This window comes from Crinia signifera, chromosome 2 (assembly GCF_055691185.1).
Source record: "Crinia signifera chromosome 2, ASM5569118v1, whole genome shotgun sequence".
In the NCBI taxonomy this organism is placed as follows: Eukaryota; Metazoa; Chordata; class Amphibia; order Anura; family Myobatrachidae; genus Crinia; species Crinia signifera.
Window position 1 is genome coordinate 73,289,653 of NC_139218.1, and position 19,156 is coordinate 73,308,808.

General features: G+C 43.4%; 1 protein-coding gene and 1 pseudogene across 2 annotated transcripts in view; both read right to left on the reverse strand.

The window, feature by feature from the left end:
* Positions 1-19,156, reverse strand: part of ZSWIM7 (zinc finger SWIM-type containing 7) — a 184,796-nt gene that overhangs the window by 135,666 nt on the left and 29,974 nt on the right. The gene's annotated exons all lie outside the window — the stretch shown is intronic.
* LOC146061592 (5S ribosomal RNA) lies at positions 1,107-1,224 on the reverse strand (annotated as a pseudogene).

The following is a 19,156-nucleotide window of genomic DNA, read 5'->3' on the forward strand; positions in this document are numbered from 1 at the left end:
AAAAAAAGTGTCACAGAGGCTAGGGACAACAGTGTAAATCATTTTCTGGCCTCATCAAGAATACAGTTTTTCAATTTTGGGCGCCGCTCTTTTAAAAAGATATCTTGGAACTGAAAAGGGTTCAGAAAAGAGCAACAAAATTAAGAGTTTAGCGTCCTTGGACTATGAAGAAAGGCTAGCCAGGTTAGGTACAGTAGGAGCAAGTTTCATCTTTGCTCCTTTGGCCATGGCTAGCCATGGCTATTCTATTGTTCTCAGCTGCAATACAATACGTATTGCAGCTGAGAACAATAGGATAGCCATGGCCAAAGGAGCAAAGATGAAACTTGCTCCTACTGTATGTTTACATTAGAAAAGAGGCGTCTAAGAGGGGATATGATTAATATATACAAACACATTAAGGGTTAATACAGAGAATGTCTTTTGGGGTTGAGTTGGATTGGCACAGGTAAGTTTTTAATGTAAATTGAAATTGAAAAGTAAACCAACATGTGTGCCGTTGCTCGGTAGTAGAATTCAACGGCAAGGGCTGACGGTTGGTGGTGCTCCCAAATGGAGTTCAAATGTTGAACTGAAAAGGAAAGTCAGAGGTGACTTGAAGGGAACCCGACAAGGTTTTTTGGGGCACGCTTGTAAGTAATAGTATATGTTTGATATGGTGTCTATTAGTTAAAACATAACTTTTAATTATCGAAACACTTAAAAAGAAGATTTAGCATAAGAGGGGTTACACATTTACTGAAGAAATCCAGTTTATTGAATTAATTCTTCCTCCTAGCAGTAAGTCAAAGTAGTGCTGAATAGGTCAGGTATTTAATTAAAGGTAAACTTAGCGAAAATTAGTCACACATATAGCGATTTCGTATTCTGGCAGTCATAACAGAAAATGAAGTCTGTTTATCATCTAGGAATGAAATAGCAATTCAGATGGCGCAGGACACACCACCCCTCAGTAATCAATTGAAATTGTCTAATGTGAGATCAGACAAAAAAAAAAAAAAAAAGGGGGGTTAAGAGTCTCAGATTGACAGAAGAAAGTCAGGATAGAAGTAAGGAGGTGTGAATGAAGCGTCACTCTCACAGCTTTTGGCTTCTGCTGTTGTGGGGAATTACGGCACCGACTGTTCCCTGTTAGTTCCCCAGACAGGTACTTGGCCGGCCCTTCACTACTTAGCTTCTGGGTTCGGATGGTACCAGGCGATTCAGTGAGGTATGGCCGTATGTTTGAAGTGCGAGAGCATTGCTGGTGGAAAGTGAGCTCAAGCGTGCTTCTGCTGTTGGTCCTGCAGTAATGGGATCCTCCCTGTTACCATCGAGGCCTTGCAGGGTGAATAATTAGCAGGAGGGCCAATGAGAGAGTCACTAGGAGGTGAGATATAGGGTAGTAAGAAAGAGGGGGGATCTTGTGTCTGAGCCCAGACTTCTGCTGTCCCCAATCTTACAATGTATAGGATTGGGGATGAGAGAGACGGGGTGAGGCGATCCTCCCTGGAGTGGGAACCATGAAAATTAAGATAGAGTAAAAAGGTGAATGTACCCTCAGTCCAGGAAATTGGCTAGTGTTCCAGGTGTCAGAATAGGGTTTGTCTGATCACCCAGTTCACCCAGGGGTTTGTTTAGTACTGTTTAGTGTGCAAAAGAAACAGTGACAAATACTGACATTTAGCCAAATTGGCAGATTTTTGTCGCTGTAGTATTACAAGATAGCAATTCTTGTGGTTAGACACAGTTAATGGCGTCTTACAGTCAATAAACAAAAACAAAAAAGGCAAAAAAGGCAAAAAAAGAAGGGTGGTTTGGTAGCCACAGAGATGATTTTTGAGTACACCATGTACTGGATGGATCCTGACTGCTTTACAATTGGTAGATTGAGGTGGGTGTGGGCTTATTCTCTAGGTCAGAGTATATGCAAAGTATACCGAGCAACAAGTATAATCTGTCTATTTACAAGGCAGGTTGGTAAATTGGGTCTGACAGATCCTGGCCCTTTGTCAAATCTGCAGCTCCCAGTGTGTATATAGCACAAATTGTATGTCACAATCACCTATAAGTCCTCTAAGTACATGAAATAATATTGTACAATCAGGAGATCCTGTGAGGGTAACGTTATTTAGATCATAGTGTGTATACAACACAGATTATATGACAAAATCGCCTAAAAGTCCTCTAAGCACATAAAGTAATATTGTACAGTCAGGAAATCCTTTGAAGGTAAAGATATTTACATGTACATATGCACCTCCTGTGCTTTGTAAGGTAAAGATGCTCTGGTGACTGTGCACCGCAGTTTAATATGCCGCGTAATCTACAGTGAGAGATCACCCCTAGTTTTCCCAGGCATCACATATAACATTTACAAATGCATGGAGGTGGTCCTAATAGCGTTATGCTGTTACGCAAGCGCGTCTGTCCTATAGACAGAGCGGCGCTAAGTGGAGCGGCTCTAGAGTGTGAGTGCTGCCGGTTAAATTGTTTGCAGGCACAGCCTGCTTTACCTTGCTGCCCAGACGCAGCGATGGCGGCTGGAGGTAGTCGGACGCCGGAGCGGGGTGTCCGTGGAGAGCACAGTGGAGGGTGTCCTGAGGGGGGGGTGTCCTGCGCGTCAGAGGACACGTGTTTCGCAGAGAAGCTTGTTCACTGACGCGTTTTTTTTTTTTTTTTGTCTGATATCACATTAGACAATTTCAATTGATTACTGAGGGGTGGTGTGTCCTGCGCCATCTGAATTGCTATTTCAATCCTAGATGATAAACAGACTTCATTTTCTGTTATGACTGCCAGAATACGAAATAGCTATATGTGTGACTAATTTTCGCTAAGTTTACCTTTAATTAAATACCTGACCTATTCAGCACTACTTTGACTTACTGCTAGGAGGAAGAATTAATTCAATAAACTGGATTTCTTCAGTAAATGTGTAACCCCTCTTATGCTAAATCTTCTTTTTAAGTGTTTTGATAATTAAAAGTTATGTTTTAACTAATAGACACCATATCAAACATATACTATTACTTACAAGCGTGCCCCAAAAAACCTTGTCGGGTTCCCTTCAAGTCACCTCTGACTTTCCTTTTCAGTAATACAGAGAATGGTCTGTAATACTATGAGGAATGTGCACATGACGTGTGGGTACCCAATAAGGTTATAGGAGAGGAAGTTTAATACCCTGAGAAGGAAGGGATTCTTTACAGCAAAAATCCCTTCCTTCTCAGGGTATGAAGAAAGGAAGGAAAGGATTCTTTAAAGGGGATGCGGTTAATTTCCCGGCGGTCGGGATCCCGGCGGTCGGAATCCCGACACTGGAATCCCGACCGCCGAAATCCCGAAACTTTCTCCCTCCGTGGGTGTCCACGACACCCATAGAGGGAGAATAAAATAGCGTGCCGAGCGTAGCGAGGCACCGGGCCCGCTGCGTGGCGAGCGCAGCGAGCCCGCAAGGGGGAGCGATCCATGTCCCCCCCTTGTCGGGATTTCGGCGGTCGGGATTCCAGTGTCGGGATTCCGACCGCCGGGATCCCGACCGCCGGGAAATCATATCGGATCCCTTTAAAGTAAGGGCAGTAAATAAGGATGTGATGGCAGACAGAATTGATATATTTAAAAGAGGGTTAGACAATATTTTACCAGAATAAAAGTATCCAGAGACAATGCCCAAAACATATTTTATTATTTGTATTAACTTCCAGCAACAGCTCCCGGTCTTTCTGCATTTGCAGGCCCACCGGAAGTCTGCATTAGCTTCCATGTTCTCCACCCCTCCCCCCGGACACACTGGTAATGAAAGCGCACATGCGTGGGTGACACAATGACATCACGCTTTATTGTCATGTGACTAGTATCACGCCGTCCCGCTGCCTGCCTTTGCTGGATGCTGATCTGCCCACCATTTACGGATTCTGCCCTCCACTCCAGCCGCTGGCCCCCTACTCCATAGTCCAGTGTTTGTCTCTGATTTTGGTATGTTAATGTCAGTTGATTCAAAATGTACAATTTTAAAAAATTTGGTGCAAAATAGTACAATGATCTTGATGTGTTGTCCAATATATGGAGTACAAAGTCATCTTTTCCTGCAAGAACACACTCCTTGCAACAAGGCCACCCCACATGCAGTGAGACCCCATTCTTTGCATGTGTGCCAAACGCGCATGCAATTTATTTCTTTTAAAAAATCAGAAATTTGGAACTGGAACCACCCGTTACCAACTTTCTAGTTTTGTCTGTGTATCTTAATTCATATCTGGACAACTGCCTGCATAAAACTAGGTAAAATCTGTAAACCAAAAACAGCATATAAATATGTTCTCGGCTTTACCCATTTTACCAAAAGAGTATCTAAATTCCCAAAAGTATTTGCTTTTCCCAGAAAAGGCTTATCACCAAATACCTGAGAATTAAACACAGTTTACATTATTTTTTTACCTGCTACAATACTACATTTCTTCATCTAAATGAAGCACACCCTATACCCTTCATCGCAAATGTGGAATGTCGCTGAGAATCAGAAGAGGTCATTTGGCTCACAGCCTACGGAGCCTGTGTGTGCACGTAAATTCCAAAAAGTAGCACTGTCACATGCAACCAGTAGAACGCCCTATACCAGTGGTAGCCAACCCTAGCCCTCGAGAGCTACCAACAGTTCACATTTTCCAGACAACCTAGCTGCTGCACAGCTGCACTCATTAATCACTGACACATTTTAAAAGATGCACAGATGGAGCTAATTAGCTGACTTGTGATTCTGTGAGGAGACCTGCAAAACATGCACTGTTGGTAGCTCTCAAGGACTAGGGTTGGCTACCCCAGCCCTATACAGTATGTGAAAAACAAGAAAAGTAGAAAAAAAATGGGTTATGAGAATTAACTATGTAGGGGACACATCAGCTTGTTAAAGGTCTGTCGGGTCATACGTTCCAGTAACACATGTGACATCCTAGCACACTGCATTACAGAGATGTAAAACTGGCAAGCAATACTCATAAAAAGGGATCACTAGGGAGCAGCCCTCATTGATTCTCTAGTGAAGAATGTCACTTAAGGTCCCCATACACACTGCGATAGCAGTGTGCAATGCGCCGCCTTATTTGGCGGATCGCAACGCATGCGATTTACGCTCGATGCAATCTGCAGGCAGTACAAAAAGTATGTACAGCACATACTTTTTGTACTGTGTGATGCGATGCCCGCGGGAGCGTGCATCGCACGCTGCTATCGCAGGGTGTATGTGGACCTTTAGACTGAGAGCAGACGAATTAAGAACTGTACAAGAAACACATTAGTAGAGATTATATCAACTACTGTCATTGTTTTGGGGCGTGTAAAAGAAACACCTAAGCCAGGGGGTCAATGGATGGCATTCAGTCTGAAAACCTTTTGCCACTCAATGCATTTACACTGCTACACTGCTTTTGTGCCTTTCTTAAGCATAATGTTGAATGGCATACTGTTACAAAGAATATAATACAATTATTTCAGTACAGATTGGATTTATTATTCTCTAAGCACCAATAATAGTCAAATTACACATTAAAGAGACAAAAGATTGCCCTCATAATCCCCCTCCTCCCAATAACATCCTTAAAGCCCAAACAGTACAATGGTCATGAACCGTAAATAGCATTTACATGAGGTAGACATTAGGGGGCAATTCAGTTGTTGATTGCTGCCATTGCTTCGTTCTACACTGACCAACAGCAATTCAATTGTTTGTACCAATGAGCACCCATTACAGTACGCACCCAACTCAGGTGGTCAGAGGTAATGAACTCAAAGCCCAGCAGTATTCATAAATTTATCAGGTTTACATGGCTAAACTCAATGAATTTTTGCTTGAAATAGCCAATACATAATGGGTGCCAACAACACTATTGCCCATTATCCATTTGGATTACTGACATTATGATGTCAAAGTATGACCGATGTCACAGATCTGTACTATTCATGCGCAGTACAAGTGCAGCGCACATGCAAACTGATGGTGTGACGCTCAGGTGTCACAAGATGGATCATATAGCATAAATGTGCTGATGGTGTGACGCTCAGGTGTCACAAGATGGATTATATAGCATAAATGTGCTGATGGTGTGACGCTCCGGTGTCACAAGATGGGTTATATAGCATAAATGTGCTGATGGTGTGACACTCTGGTGTCACAAGATGGTTATACAGCATAAATGTGCTGATGGTGTGACGCTCAGGTGTCACAAGATGGTTATACAGCATAAATGTGCTGATGGTGTGACACTCTGGTGTCACAAGATGGTTATACAGCATAAATGTGCTGATGGTGTGACGCTCAGGTGTCACAAGATGGTTATACAGCATAAATGTGCTGATGGTGTGACGCTCAGGTGTCACAAGATGGGTTATATAACATAAATGTGCTGATGGTGTGACACTCTGGTGTCACGAGATGGATTATATAGCATAAATGTGCCGATTGTGTGACGCTAAATGTGCCGATGGTGTGACGCTCCGGTGTCACAAGATGGTTATATAGCATAAATGTGCTGATGGTGTGACGCTCAGGTGTCACGAGATGGTTATATAGCATAAATGTGCTGATGGTGTGACGCTCAGGTGTCACAGGATGGGTTATATAGCATAAATGTGCTGATGGTGTGACGCTCAGGTGTCACAGGATGGGTTATATAGCATAAATGTGCTGATGTTGTGACGCTCCGGTGTCACAAGATGGTTATACAGCATAAATGTGCCGATGGTTTGACGCTCCGGTGTCACAGGATGGTTATATAGCATAAATGTGCCGATGGTGTGACGCTCAGGTGTCACAAGATGGTTATATAGCATAAATGTGCTGATGGTGTGACGCTCAGGTGTCACAGGATGGTTATACAGCATAAATGTGCCGATGGTTTGACGCTCCGGTGTCACAGGATGGTTATATAGCATAAATGTGCCGATGGTGTGACGCTCAGGTGTCACAAGATGGTTATATAGCATAAATGTGGTGATGGTGTGACGCTCAGGTGTCACAAGATGGTTATATAGCATAAATGTGCCGATGGTGTGAAGCTCAGGTGTCACAAGATGGTTATATAGCATAAATGTGCCGATGGTGTGACACTCAGGTGTCACCATTTTGACCTTTTAAATTAAAATGTGCCCTCGCGATTGAAAAATGTGCCCTTCCCATGGTCAGCACCCTGCCCTATTCTTTTGCATTCTTTTGCCACAATACACTTTTGAAAAATCCCATTTGAGTGCCGCCTCTTCCATTCCTCTCTCTAATTATATATATATATATATATATATATATATATATATATATATATATATATATATATATATATATATATATATATATATATATATATATATATATATATATACACACACACACACCATAGTCTTGTAGTGCCACTCACGTTACTTCGAATAAGGAAGACGATAACTGTACAATCTTTGTAAAAGAGTGCCACTACAAGACTATGGTATGTGTGATTGCTGGGCTAAGGCGACAGTGATTATAGGGGGCACCCATTCAAGTTACAGTATGCTGTTTTGAGTGCCGCATTGAGGGCCCTGGAGCAAGTAACTCTTTGGCATTTACCCAAGTACTGAGTGCCAAACCCTACCTGTGCGATATATATATATATATATATATATATATATATATATATATATATATATATATATATATATATATATATATATGGGTTGTAGTGGTACTAGCGCTGTTTCTCCCCCACTTCTTGGATTTAAAAACCGTCTTTAATGATACACTGTCTGGTGTTTAAATCAATGGTACACTCCCCCTGTCTTATTCCGGGGTGGCAGCTCCTTCTCCTGTGGGTTCCTGTTTCCTGGAACCCCGTATGTAGGATCTAGAAAAAAGAGTGAGAAGGGCGCCTCCTAGTGTAGTATTATAATTCTCAGTTTCCCTTCACCACAGGTAAAGACGTACAGGCACCCCAATGTTAAAAGGTGTACCGTAATCAGTGGCCTTTCACCACTTCTTATGAGCGAATTCCCAGTTTTTTCACAGGGTATTTTCTAACACCAAAAACCGCTTTCCTCTGGTTTTCTTCTCCCTGGTGACTCACACCGTGATCCAAATGTATATGGGATCACAACCATATGACGAGGTCACGGTGTGAGTCACCAGGGAGAAGAAAACCAGAGGAAAGCGGTTTTTGGTGTTAGAAAATACCCTGTGAAAAAACTGGGAATTCGCTCATAAGAAGTGGTGAAAGGCCACTGATTACGGTACACCTTTTAACATTGGGGTGCCTGTACGTCTTTACCTGTGGTGAAGGGAAACTGAGAATTATAATACTACACTAGGAGGCGCCCTTCTCACTCATATATATATATATATATATGTGTATCTGTTCCAATTGATTCATTCATAACATTTACAGAAAAGATTATGATACATAATAATAATAATAATAATTATTATTATTATTACAACCCATTAAATATACAGTAATTCCAAGTTAGATCTATAGAGAACCGTTGTGATGTATTAAAATACAACCCTGATATATAAAGATGACACATACGGTGTAATTTCAAGTGTTGGATTTTCATATACTAAAATAGTGAACAATAACAAGATATTACTTTAATCCATACAGCTACATAATACTGTGTAGCGTGTGATGTAACCTAGGACAGTCATCCTAAATCACCACTACTGTCTAACAGAACTTTTCTATATTCTTAATCTTTATTTGTAATATATTTTTAAGAATAGGCCAAATGTAATAAGGTGTGAGAATCAGAAAAAAAAGTTTTTAGGAGTCTTCTAATTTTTTTTTTTTTATATATATATATTTACATTTACACTGAAAAATCAGGTTGATTTTGCCATATAATTTATTGTCTCTTTAAAAAAAAAATTGGAAAAGTCTCCCACAATCTCTCACATTCTGATACTCACACCCTATTATATTTGGCCCTATATGCTAATTAAATGAATATTAGAAGTTACATTAGTTATTGCTCCTAGTGCACCACGTTATACCATTGAATATACTGTACAATTCTTTTAGTTGTTCTATCAGTGCATTAGTCCCTTTCCTAAGCATAGGTCCTGCAGCCACCTCTAACTGCCAGCTGTTTCTGTGATGTCACAATACACCATGTCTGTGATGTCACAATGCCACAGACCACCTATATAAAGTGATGCCTGGCTGCTGCCAGTCATTTGTTGTTGACAGCTTGTGCCACAACAACAAGTATGGCTAACATTGGGGAACAAATATTGAATACTACCCCTCTATTCATCTCCAGCTTTTACCAGAGTACAAGACTGAGTATGCTACCGCCGTCCTCCCGGGAGATCTTTGATGAACTGAAACGCCTCTACTCTCATGTGATAAAGCGATGCCTGCCTGAGATCATTACTGCTATGCCACTGCAGAGCATCATGCAGAAAATTCACACAATGGCGTATGTCATCAAGAACGAGCTGCACTGGATGGACCTTACAGAGAGACACATGCTGTTTGATTTTCTGAGCCAGGTCTTACAGCTAAGGATGAACGTTAGCAGCTTCTGCAGAGACCTGATACCAGCTGTTGTAAAGGCAATGCTGGAGGCAGAGAGTGCAAACCACGAGGGAACTTGGTTTTCAGCCAGCAAAGTCCTTTTCTACTTAGCCAAGGACTACATGGAGGCCACTACTGAAGAGCTTGTGACTGCCACTAAAGACATCAGGTTCTCCTCTTCTCTGTCTATATTTACCACCCTGGCTGCTATAATGGCTTATCCCACCTTGCCCTTTTACCGTAAGGTGTATTTGATAGCCGAAATATGTGAAGGCATGATAAATGCATCTGATCCTGCCACCCAAAAGGCCTTTTCCATGTGCATCAATAATGCTGCTGTGGCCCACGGAAGCGGGGATATGAAAGATCCCAGTGTTAATCTATTCTTCACAAAACTCTGCAAAGTTCTAACCAAGTGGAGAATGCAAAATGTAGATTGTGCCGAGGCCCAAGAGGTAATAAATGCCACTATACACCAAGTGGCTACCTTACTGGCTGGCAACCAGCAGAGCCCAACACCACCCAGCTCTGATTCCAGCCATGCAGACCAGCACCCCAAGGCATTGCTCATTATTTATGGCCCTGAAGCGGTATATCAGAAAGATCTATCTGGCTGTCTGTATAATGAGAATGAAAACATGGATGACTTTGTTGAGAAAATTATCGAGACCGAGAAGTGGAGAGAAATTTTGGATCTTGTTAGACCACTATGTGACTCATACGATGCACACAACCAACAAACAAGTGTCAGCATTTGTGCAGCTCTCCTGTCCTTCCCATTGAGTCTACCAGCAGACCTACATAAAGGCTTCCTATATGATCTGTTACGCATAATGGATAATGTTGATGTCAACACTCGCCTGGAGGTTTTAGTGTTCATTGAATACTTCATGAAGACCTATCCAAAAATGGCTATACAATTCCGAAAAGCCCTTACAGAGACGTTTATGCGAGAGATAAAGAAAGAAGAAAATCAGACTTTGGTCCCCATGATCCTGAAAATGTTCCTGACCGTTGCTGGACTGGATAAGAAGAAAGCTTGGCACAAATATAATAAGGACATCCTTGGCCACATCGCAAGCTATCTGAATAATAGACACCCAGCCAGCCGCCTATATGCAACTTGGCTGTTTGGCAAGCTAGTCCACCAATGCAGAAGGCTTCCACGTAGTTCCATCACGAGTCTGATTAAGGAACATTTAAACACCTTATTAATCAATCTCAACAGCTCGAACTCAGAAATGGTATTGGCTACAGTGGTCTGCCTCAACCACTGCCTTCCCCACCTAGGCTGCAGTGCCATTGTCCTGGAAGAGGGCATAGAGTTGTGGGACCCCAGGTACATATATGCAATTTATCGCATACTGGCCGAGAAACGCCTTCTTCCATGTTACAGAAGGCGGAAGAACCTATTCCCAGTGCTGCAGAGACTGAGGCCCTTGCGAGGAAAAGCCTGTAAACGTGCGACTGTGGATGAGTTACAGCCTTCCACCATCTAGCAACTTCCATCATCTGCCTGCCATCCTGTACCATCTAATATGTTATATAAATGAATACTGAGATCTATGCAGTAAATGTATATAAGAGTGGTACCTGTACAATAATATATTAGTTAGGGTAATGTCTACACCCTTTTGGGGATTTTTTGGAGGATTATTATGGAAACAATTGTTTTTATAAGGATCCTCCTAAAAATCCCCTAAAGGGTGTTGACATTATCCTAACTAATCTTTTCTTTTACCTGTGCCACTCAGATATACATTCACTGCATATATTTCAGTATTCATTTACGGCTAGACGTTTCTCCAATAAATGTCGCCGATTTATATAATTTGTTGTCTGTGATAATTGCTATGATTTTGTTATATTTAGTAGTGTTCATTTTAGCACCTGCCATCTTTGAAAACCAATGCAGTTCCTGTTCCCTGCATGGGGTGTCGCTGTCTGCTGTGGTGGGGAAGGGGGGGGGGAACCGGGAATACATGGGAGCAAATTACAATCAACATTTTGCTTAAAAATGCATAAAAACAAGAACGATTGCTTGGATAAATTTGGTAAATCATTTACTTTAACAGATTTGCCTGACCAACCACTGTCTGTTTTCTAGTATTTGGGAGCAAATGTTTGTTCCTGTGATGCACACGCGTCAGGGGAGCTCATTGCCGCAAGAGACTGTGATTCATTTGGAGCCTCTGCTTTTCCATATAAGTGAGTGGATTGTGCGGGTGCATGCATATGCTTGCACTGTGAATCTCAGGAGCCGGCTAAGCAGCAATGCTGTAACAGGACACTTATACATACACACATATATATTAACATTTTGAGTGTGGTGGTAAAGGAATAGAGTAGGTTAAAACCTTAGAATCCCGGGCTTATTGATTATATGCCGCCAGGATTTGTAGGTAATCCTGGTCTGAAAAAAAAAAAAGACCTTGATGAATTCAAGAAATAAGTATGTGATATACAAGAAATTGTCAAAAATGACAGTGAAATACCTGCTGACTATAGTGTCTTAAATATAAATTGAAGTAGTAAGCGATTAAAAAATATTATTAAAATACAAAGGAAAACTAGTAAAATACAGTAACCGGTACTTGTGGAGTATCACGGCTCCCACGATGTGCATCGCAAACTAAAAAATCGCATTGCATGCGATCAAATCGCATGCGATTTTGCATTGAAATGCATCCAAATGCATTGAAATGTGCAGGAAACATGTTAAATGCCCCCAAATGTAATTTTTCAGAGTGTACCACCCCCACTATCAACGGCAACCCGAAGCGTGGCGAGCGCAGCGAGCCCGCGAGGGGCGGCGGTACGCGTCCTACGACCTTTTCATACCCCCACTATCCACGTTGGCGTGGAGTTGAGAATAGAATAGTGTGGCGAGCGCAGCGAGCCACCGAGCCCAAAGCGTGGCGAGCGCAGCGAGCCCCGCGAGGGGACGCGGATACCTTCACAGGTATCCGCGTCCCCTCGCGGGCTTCACAGGTGTCCGCGTCCCCTTGCGGGCTTCACAGGTGTCCGCGTCCCCTCGCCACGCTTCGGGCTCGCCACACTATTCTATTCTCAACTCCACGCCGACGTGGATAGTGGGGGTATGAAAAGGTCGTAGGACGCGTACCGCCGCCCCTCGCGGGCTCGTTGCGCTCGCCAATATTCGGGTTGGCGTTGATAGTGGGGGTGGTACACTCTGAAAAATGACATTTGGGGGCATTTAACATGTTTCCTGCACATTTCAATGCATTTGGATGCATTTCAATGCAAAAATGCATGCCATCGCATCGCATCGCATGCTATTGCATGCGATTTTTGCTAAAAAGAGCTAAAACGGTAAAAATCGCATCTCATCGCATGCCATCTCATGCCACTACATATGGCATGCGATGGGAGCCGTGATACTTCACAAGTACCCAGTAACCTAACCCCCCCCCCCCCCTTACTGTGTCACGGAGTAACACAAACGTCACTCCAATAGAAGAAGGAACCATGTGGTACCTCCCAACATCCTAACTATGGGCATTATTCTGGTCGATGCGGTCCATTCCAAATTCTTTCGGAGGGCGCATTTTAGCCGTCTGCGCATGCGTAGGCAACGCTATGCGCATGTGCCACGCATGGTCTCCGTACTAGTTCTCACTAATACCGTACAGAAATGTCCACCGAATTGACTCGGGAAATATGGGCGTTTTTGGGCATCATTCGGACTTACACAAGAGCGTGGTTTCAAAGTGGGAAAAACTGGGCGTAAATATGGGCGTACACGAGGGAGTGCACGAACTCCGTTAGGCATGCATTCGGACAGCACACCGACTGGAAACGAACCAACACGCATGAAATATGTGGTCTTCATAAGCAAGTTTCACTTTGCTGAGAGCACTTGTTCATGTGCTAGGCATTCGGTTCACCCAATTAGTACGGCCGCACCTGAAGCACTGTCAGCTGAACACAATACAATCCACTCCTCTACTCATTAATTACACTCTTTTCATTGCTTCAATTGGAAGAATTGCTGCCTAAATGGATTATTACTTAAAGACACAAAGATAAGCTAAAACACCACTGCATGTTTGCTATTTTACCCACATTTACACTGCAGGCAATGGTCAGAAATTGGTACCAATAATATAATTTTACATGTCACTTTTACATTCAGCAATAACACCACACATTTGGGGATAAAAATAGCCTATTTGCATAAGTGTGTCATGTGACAGATTTATGAGTTCAGATAATAGTCGTTCGTGAGTTTTGCGTAAATACACCGCATCGGTACGCACGGGCAGCTTCCCGTCCGTTCTGGCGCTGTAAGACCGTGCAGAATCTTTGTGTTCCCAACGCACACGCACGGTTTGGATGTGGTCCGAAAACACACCCTCTTCTTAGAGAGCGAGTCCGTCCGAATGCGGAGGACCTGTGGGCGTTGGTGCTTACAATGTCCGCACAGCGTGGCGTTCGGTCAGCTCTGAAAGAATTCGGAAAGTTCTGCACCAACCAGAATAACCTCCTATGTGAGATTGCTTATGCTTATTCATAGAATCTATTTAACCCCTTCCCGACATTTGACGTACATTTACGTCATGGCCGGGATGTACTTCCCGACACATGGCATAAATGTACGTCATGACTTTAAACTGTCACTGCGTCTCGAGACGCAGTGACAGAGGGACGATGTCTGCTGTCCCTGACAGCAGACATGTCCCTGCATGCCCAGGGGGGGCTGCGATGCCGCCCCCCCGTCGGCGATCGCTGTGATTGGCTGTTCAGTGTGAACAGCCATTCACAGCGTTTTCCTGTGTTACCAGCGAATCAGACGCTCGGTAACACAGGTGTCAATCACCGCCGGGCGTCAGGGGGCATGAGGGGGTCATCGGTGACGATGACACCTCACCCCACCTGCCCCCAAGGCTGTGATTGGTCCGTGGGACCCACGGACCAATCACAGCCAAGGCGCGACATTTAAACTAACGGTGACTCCGCATTCCGGTCTGGAATAGCGTGCAGAGCGGTCACCGTGCCTATCTGCCGTGATACTGACCTGATCCTTGCTAATACTTACCTGATCCTTGCAAATACCTTACCTGATTACCTGATCACTGCTTGTAGCGTGCTGGACGCTTCCTGGATCTGACTTCTTGGGACTTTCTGCTGCTGCTGCAGTGTGATAGAGAGATAGAGAGAGAGATAGAGAGAGATAGAGAGATAGTGACAGAGAGAGCTATATTTTGTGTCTGCTACCCCCCCTTTTTGGGGGTGCAGGGGTTTTTTATATATAAATAACTGTCAGTGCTGCTGCTGCAGTGTCATAGAGTGATAGATAGTGATAGATAGTGATAGATAGTGATAGATAGTGAGAGATAGAGAGATTTGTGTCTGCTACCCCCCCTTTTTGGGGGTGCAGGTTTTTTTTTATATATATAACTGTCAGTGCTGCTGCTGCAGTGTCATAGAGTGATAGATAGTGATAGATAGAGAGATAGAGAGAGATAGTGACAGAGAGTGATAGAGAGTGTATATTTTGTGTCTGCTACCCCCCCTTTTTGGGGGTGCAGGTTTTTTTTTATACATATAACTGTCAGTGCTGCTGCTGCAGTGTCCTAGAGTCCTAGAGTGATAGATAGTGATAGATAGTGATAGATAGTGAGAGATAGAGACAGAGAGTGATAGAGAGTGTATATTTTGTGTCTGCTACCCCCCCTTTTGTGCTGATCAGTATATCTGTGCTGATCAGCAACTTTTTGGGGGCGCAGGGTTTTTTTTTTTTATATATATATACCTGTCAGTTGCTGCCAGTTGCACTGTCAGTTGCACCAAAGGTTGTGCACCTGCTGCCCCTCACTGGTAATCAGTGTTGCATCACTGATCACCTTTTTTTTTTTTGAGGCTGCTGTGGGGTCTTTTTTTAATTTTTTTTTTACACACACTGTGATTTTGTGGGTGTCCTGTGGCCACTGTGCGCTGATCAGTGACGTACATCACTGATCAGCTTTTTCGGCACAGGGTTGATCTATTTTTTTTTTTTTTTATCAAATTTCTGTTGCCTTTGAGCGCAGTGACGGACGTTACTGACCAACATCTGTGCTCAATTTTTGGCGCAGGAGCTTTTTTTTTTTTTTTTTAACCCCTTCAATTTTTTTTTTTTAATTGGGATCAAATTCCTGTATAAAGTATTTTTTTTTTTTCTGCACTACATACACACTACACACTACATACCCCCCGGGTTGAAATAAAGTTTGTACCCCCCCCTACACTATACACGTGTTGAAACATTTCACTACCAGTAACACAAAAATAAAAATGGCATCCCAAATGTCATCCCAAATGTCAACCCAGTCATCCAGAAGAATGTATTCAGCGGAGGAGGCATATGCCATGCTTGCCTCTGATTCTGACACAGCCAGTGAGGCAAGCGGGGAATTTGAAGGATTCATCTTAAGCTCCTCTTCCTCCTCTAGTGATGAGGGACCCCCTCAAAGACGCCCCCGTAGAGCAGCTGAGACCCCCCCCCCAATAATTGATCTCGTATGGACCCCACCACCAGACAATTTTGAGCCCCAGGTTCCTGAGTTTTTGGCCATGCCAGGAATCCAATTTGATTCCACAGGTCTCAGAGAAATTGACTTTTTCAAATTATTTTTCTCTGATGATTTTATAAATTTAATTGTGGACCAAACTAATTTATATGCCCAGCAGTTTATTGCTCAAAACCCCACGTCATCATTTGCTAGGTGGACCCCTGTAGATGCAGTAGAGATGATGACGTTTTGGGGTCTGGTGTTTCATATGGGCATAGTAAAAAAGCCAGAAATTAGGCAATATTGGAGTACAGATGTTCTGTACAGCACCCCATTTTACCGTATGGCCATGCCCCGGGCTCGATTTGAGACGATCCTTAAATTTTTGCATTACAACGATAATGCACAGTGCCCACCCAGAGATGATCCCACCTTTGACCGGCTATTCAAAGTCAGGCCGGTCATTGATCATTTCAGTGCCAAATTTGAAGAGATGTACATCCCAGATAAATTCATTTGCATAGACGAGTCCCTTATACATTTTAAAGGAAGGGTTAAATTCCGCCAGTACCTTCCCAGTAAGAGGGCAAGGTATGGCATAAAAATGTATAAGCTGTGTGAAAGCACCTCAGGGTACACCCACAGGTTTAGGGTATATGAAGGGAAGGATTCAAGAATTGAACCGCCAGAATGCCCCCCCTTCCTCGTAGGTGTTAGTGGAAAAATTGTCTGGGATTTAGTGCACCCCTTCCTGGATAAAGGTTATCACCTCTATGTGGATAACTTTTACACCAGCATCCCCCTGTTTAAGGCCCTTGGTTCAAGAGGTACAGCAGCTTGCGGTACTGTGCGCAAGAACCAAAGAGGCCTCCCAAAAACGCACATTGCCCAAGTAATGAGAAGGGGTGAAAGCAGGGGAATATGCACCGAAAATATGTTGTTGGTCAAATATAAGGACAAGAGGGATGTCCTTATACTGACAACAATTCACGGAGACAGTACCACCTCCGTCCCTGTACGAGGTACCAGTACCCACACCTCCAAACCTAATTGTATCCTGGATTACAATAGGTACATGGGCGGAGTGGATCTTTCAGATCAGGTACTGAAGCCGTACAGTGCCCTGCGGAAAACAAAAATCTGGTACAAGAAGCTGGCCGTGTATATCATCCAGATGGCACTGTATAACGCTTACGTGCTATTCCGTTCTACCGGCCAGAGGGGGACATTTATGCACTTTCAAGAGGAAGTCATAAAGGGCCTAGTATTTGGGAACCAGCAGGGAGAGGGCCCCAGTACTTCTAGTACTGGCCCCCGTATTGTACCAGGGCAGCATTTTCCTGATGAAATCCCCTCCACTGGAAAAAAGGGCAGGACACAAAAAAGGTGCAAAGTTTGCTATAAAAAGGGAATAAGAAAGCAAACTATTTTCCAGTGTGACACTTGCCCCGACAAACCCGGCCTATGTATAAAGGAGTGTTTTAAAATATACCACACATCTATGGATTTTTAGGTTCATCATTTCACCGTGCTTCGGGGGTCTTGCTAATGCCACATAGCACCCACCATTCATTCCACCAGAATCTGAGCCGCAAAATCCAAAAATCACTCCTTCCCTTCTGAGTCCTGCCATGCACCCAACTGGTATTTTGTGGTCACATGTGAGGCATTGCCGTACTCGGGAGAAATTGGGGCACAGATTTTGGGGTGCTTTTTCTCCTTCATACCTTCTGAAAATGAAAAATTTTGAGCCAGAACTGCATTTTTGTGTAAAAAAAATGTAATTTTTCATTTTCACTGCCCAGTTGTATCAAAATTGGTGAAACCCCTGGGGGTTTGAAATGTACACTATACCCCTAGATGAATTCCCTGAGGGGTGTAGTTTGCAAAATGGGGTCACTTGTGGGGGGGTTCCACTGTATTGGTGCTTTGGGGGTCTTGCTAATGCGACATAGCACCCACCAACATTCCACCAGAATTTGTGCTGCAAAATCCAAATATCACTCCTTCCCTTCTGAGTCCTGCCACTTTTTGGTCACACATGAGGCATTGCCGTACTCGGGAGAAATTGGTGCACAGATTTTGGGGTGCTTTTTCTCCTTCATAACTTCTGAAAATGAAAAATTTTGAGCCAGAACTGCATTTTTGTGTAAAAAAAATGTAATTTTTCATTTTCACTCACCAGTTGTATCAAAATTGGTGAAACCCCTGGGGGTTTGAAATGTACACTATACCCCTAGATGAATTCCCTGAGGGGTGTAGTTTGCAAAATGGGGTCACTTGTGGGGGGGTTCCACTGTATTGGTGCTTTGGGGGTCTTGCTAATGCGACATAGCACCCACCAACATTCCACCAGAATTTGTGCTGCAAAATCCAAATATCACTCCTTCCCTTCTGAGTCCTGCCACTTTTTGGTCACACATGAGGCATTGCCGTACTCGGGAGAAATTGGGGCACAGATTTTGGGGTGCTTTTTCTCCTTCATACCTTCTGAAAATGAAAAATTTTGAGCCAGAACTGCATTTTTGTGTAAAAAAATGTAATTTTTCATTTTCACTGCCCAGTTGTATCAAAATTGGTGAAACCCCTGGGGGTTTGAAATGTACACTATACCCCTAGATGAATTCCCTGAGGGGTGTAGTTTGCAAAATGGGGTCACTTGTGGGGGGGTTCCACTGTATTGGTGCTTTGGGGGTCTTGCTAATGCGACATAGCACCCACCAACATTCCACCACCAAAAATCACTCCTTCCCTTCTGAGTCCTGCCATGCATCCAAATGGTATTTTTTGGTCACATGTGAGGCATTGCCGTACTCGGGAGAAATTGGGGCACAGATTTTGGGGTGCTTTTTCTCCTTCATACCTTCTGAAAATGAAAAATTTTGAGCCAGAACTGCATTTTTGTGTAAAAAAATGTAATTTTTCATTTTCACTGCCCAGTTGTATCAAAATTGGTGAAACCCCTGGGGGTTTGAAATGTACACTATACCCCTAGATGAATTCCCTGAGGGGTGTAGTTTGCAAAATGGGGTCACTTGTGGGGGGGTTCCACTGTATTGGTGCTTGGGGGGTCTTGCTAATGCAACATAGCACCCACCAACATTCCACCAGAATCTGAGCTGCAAA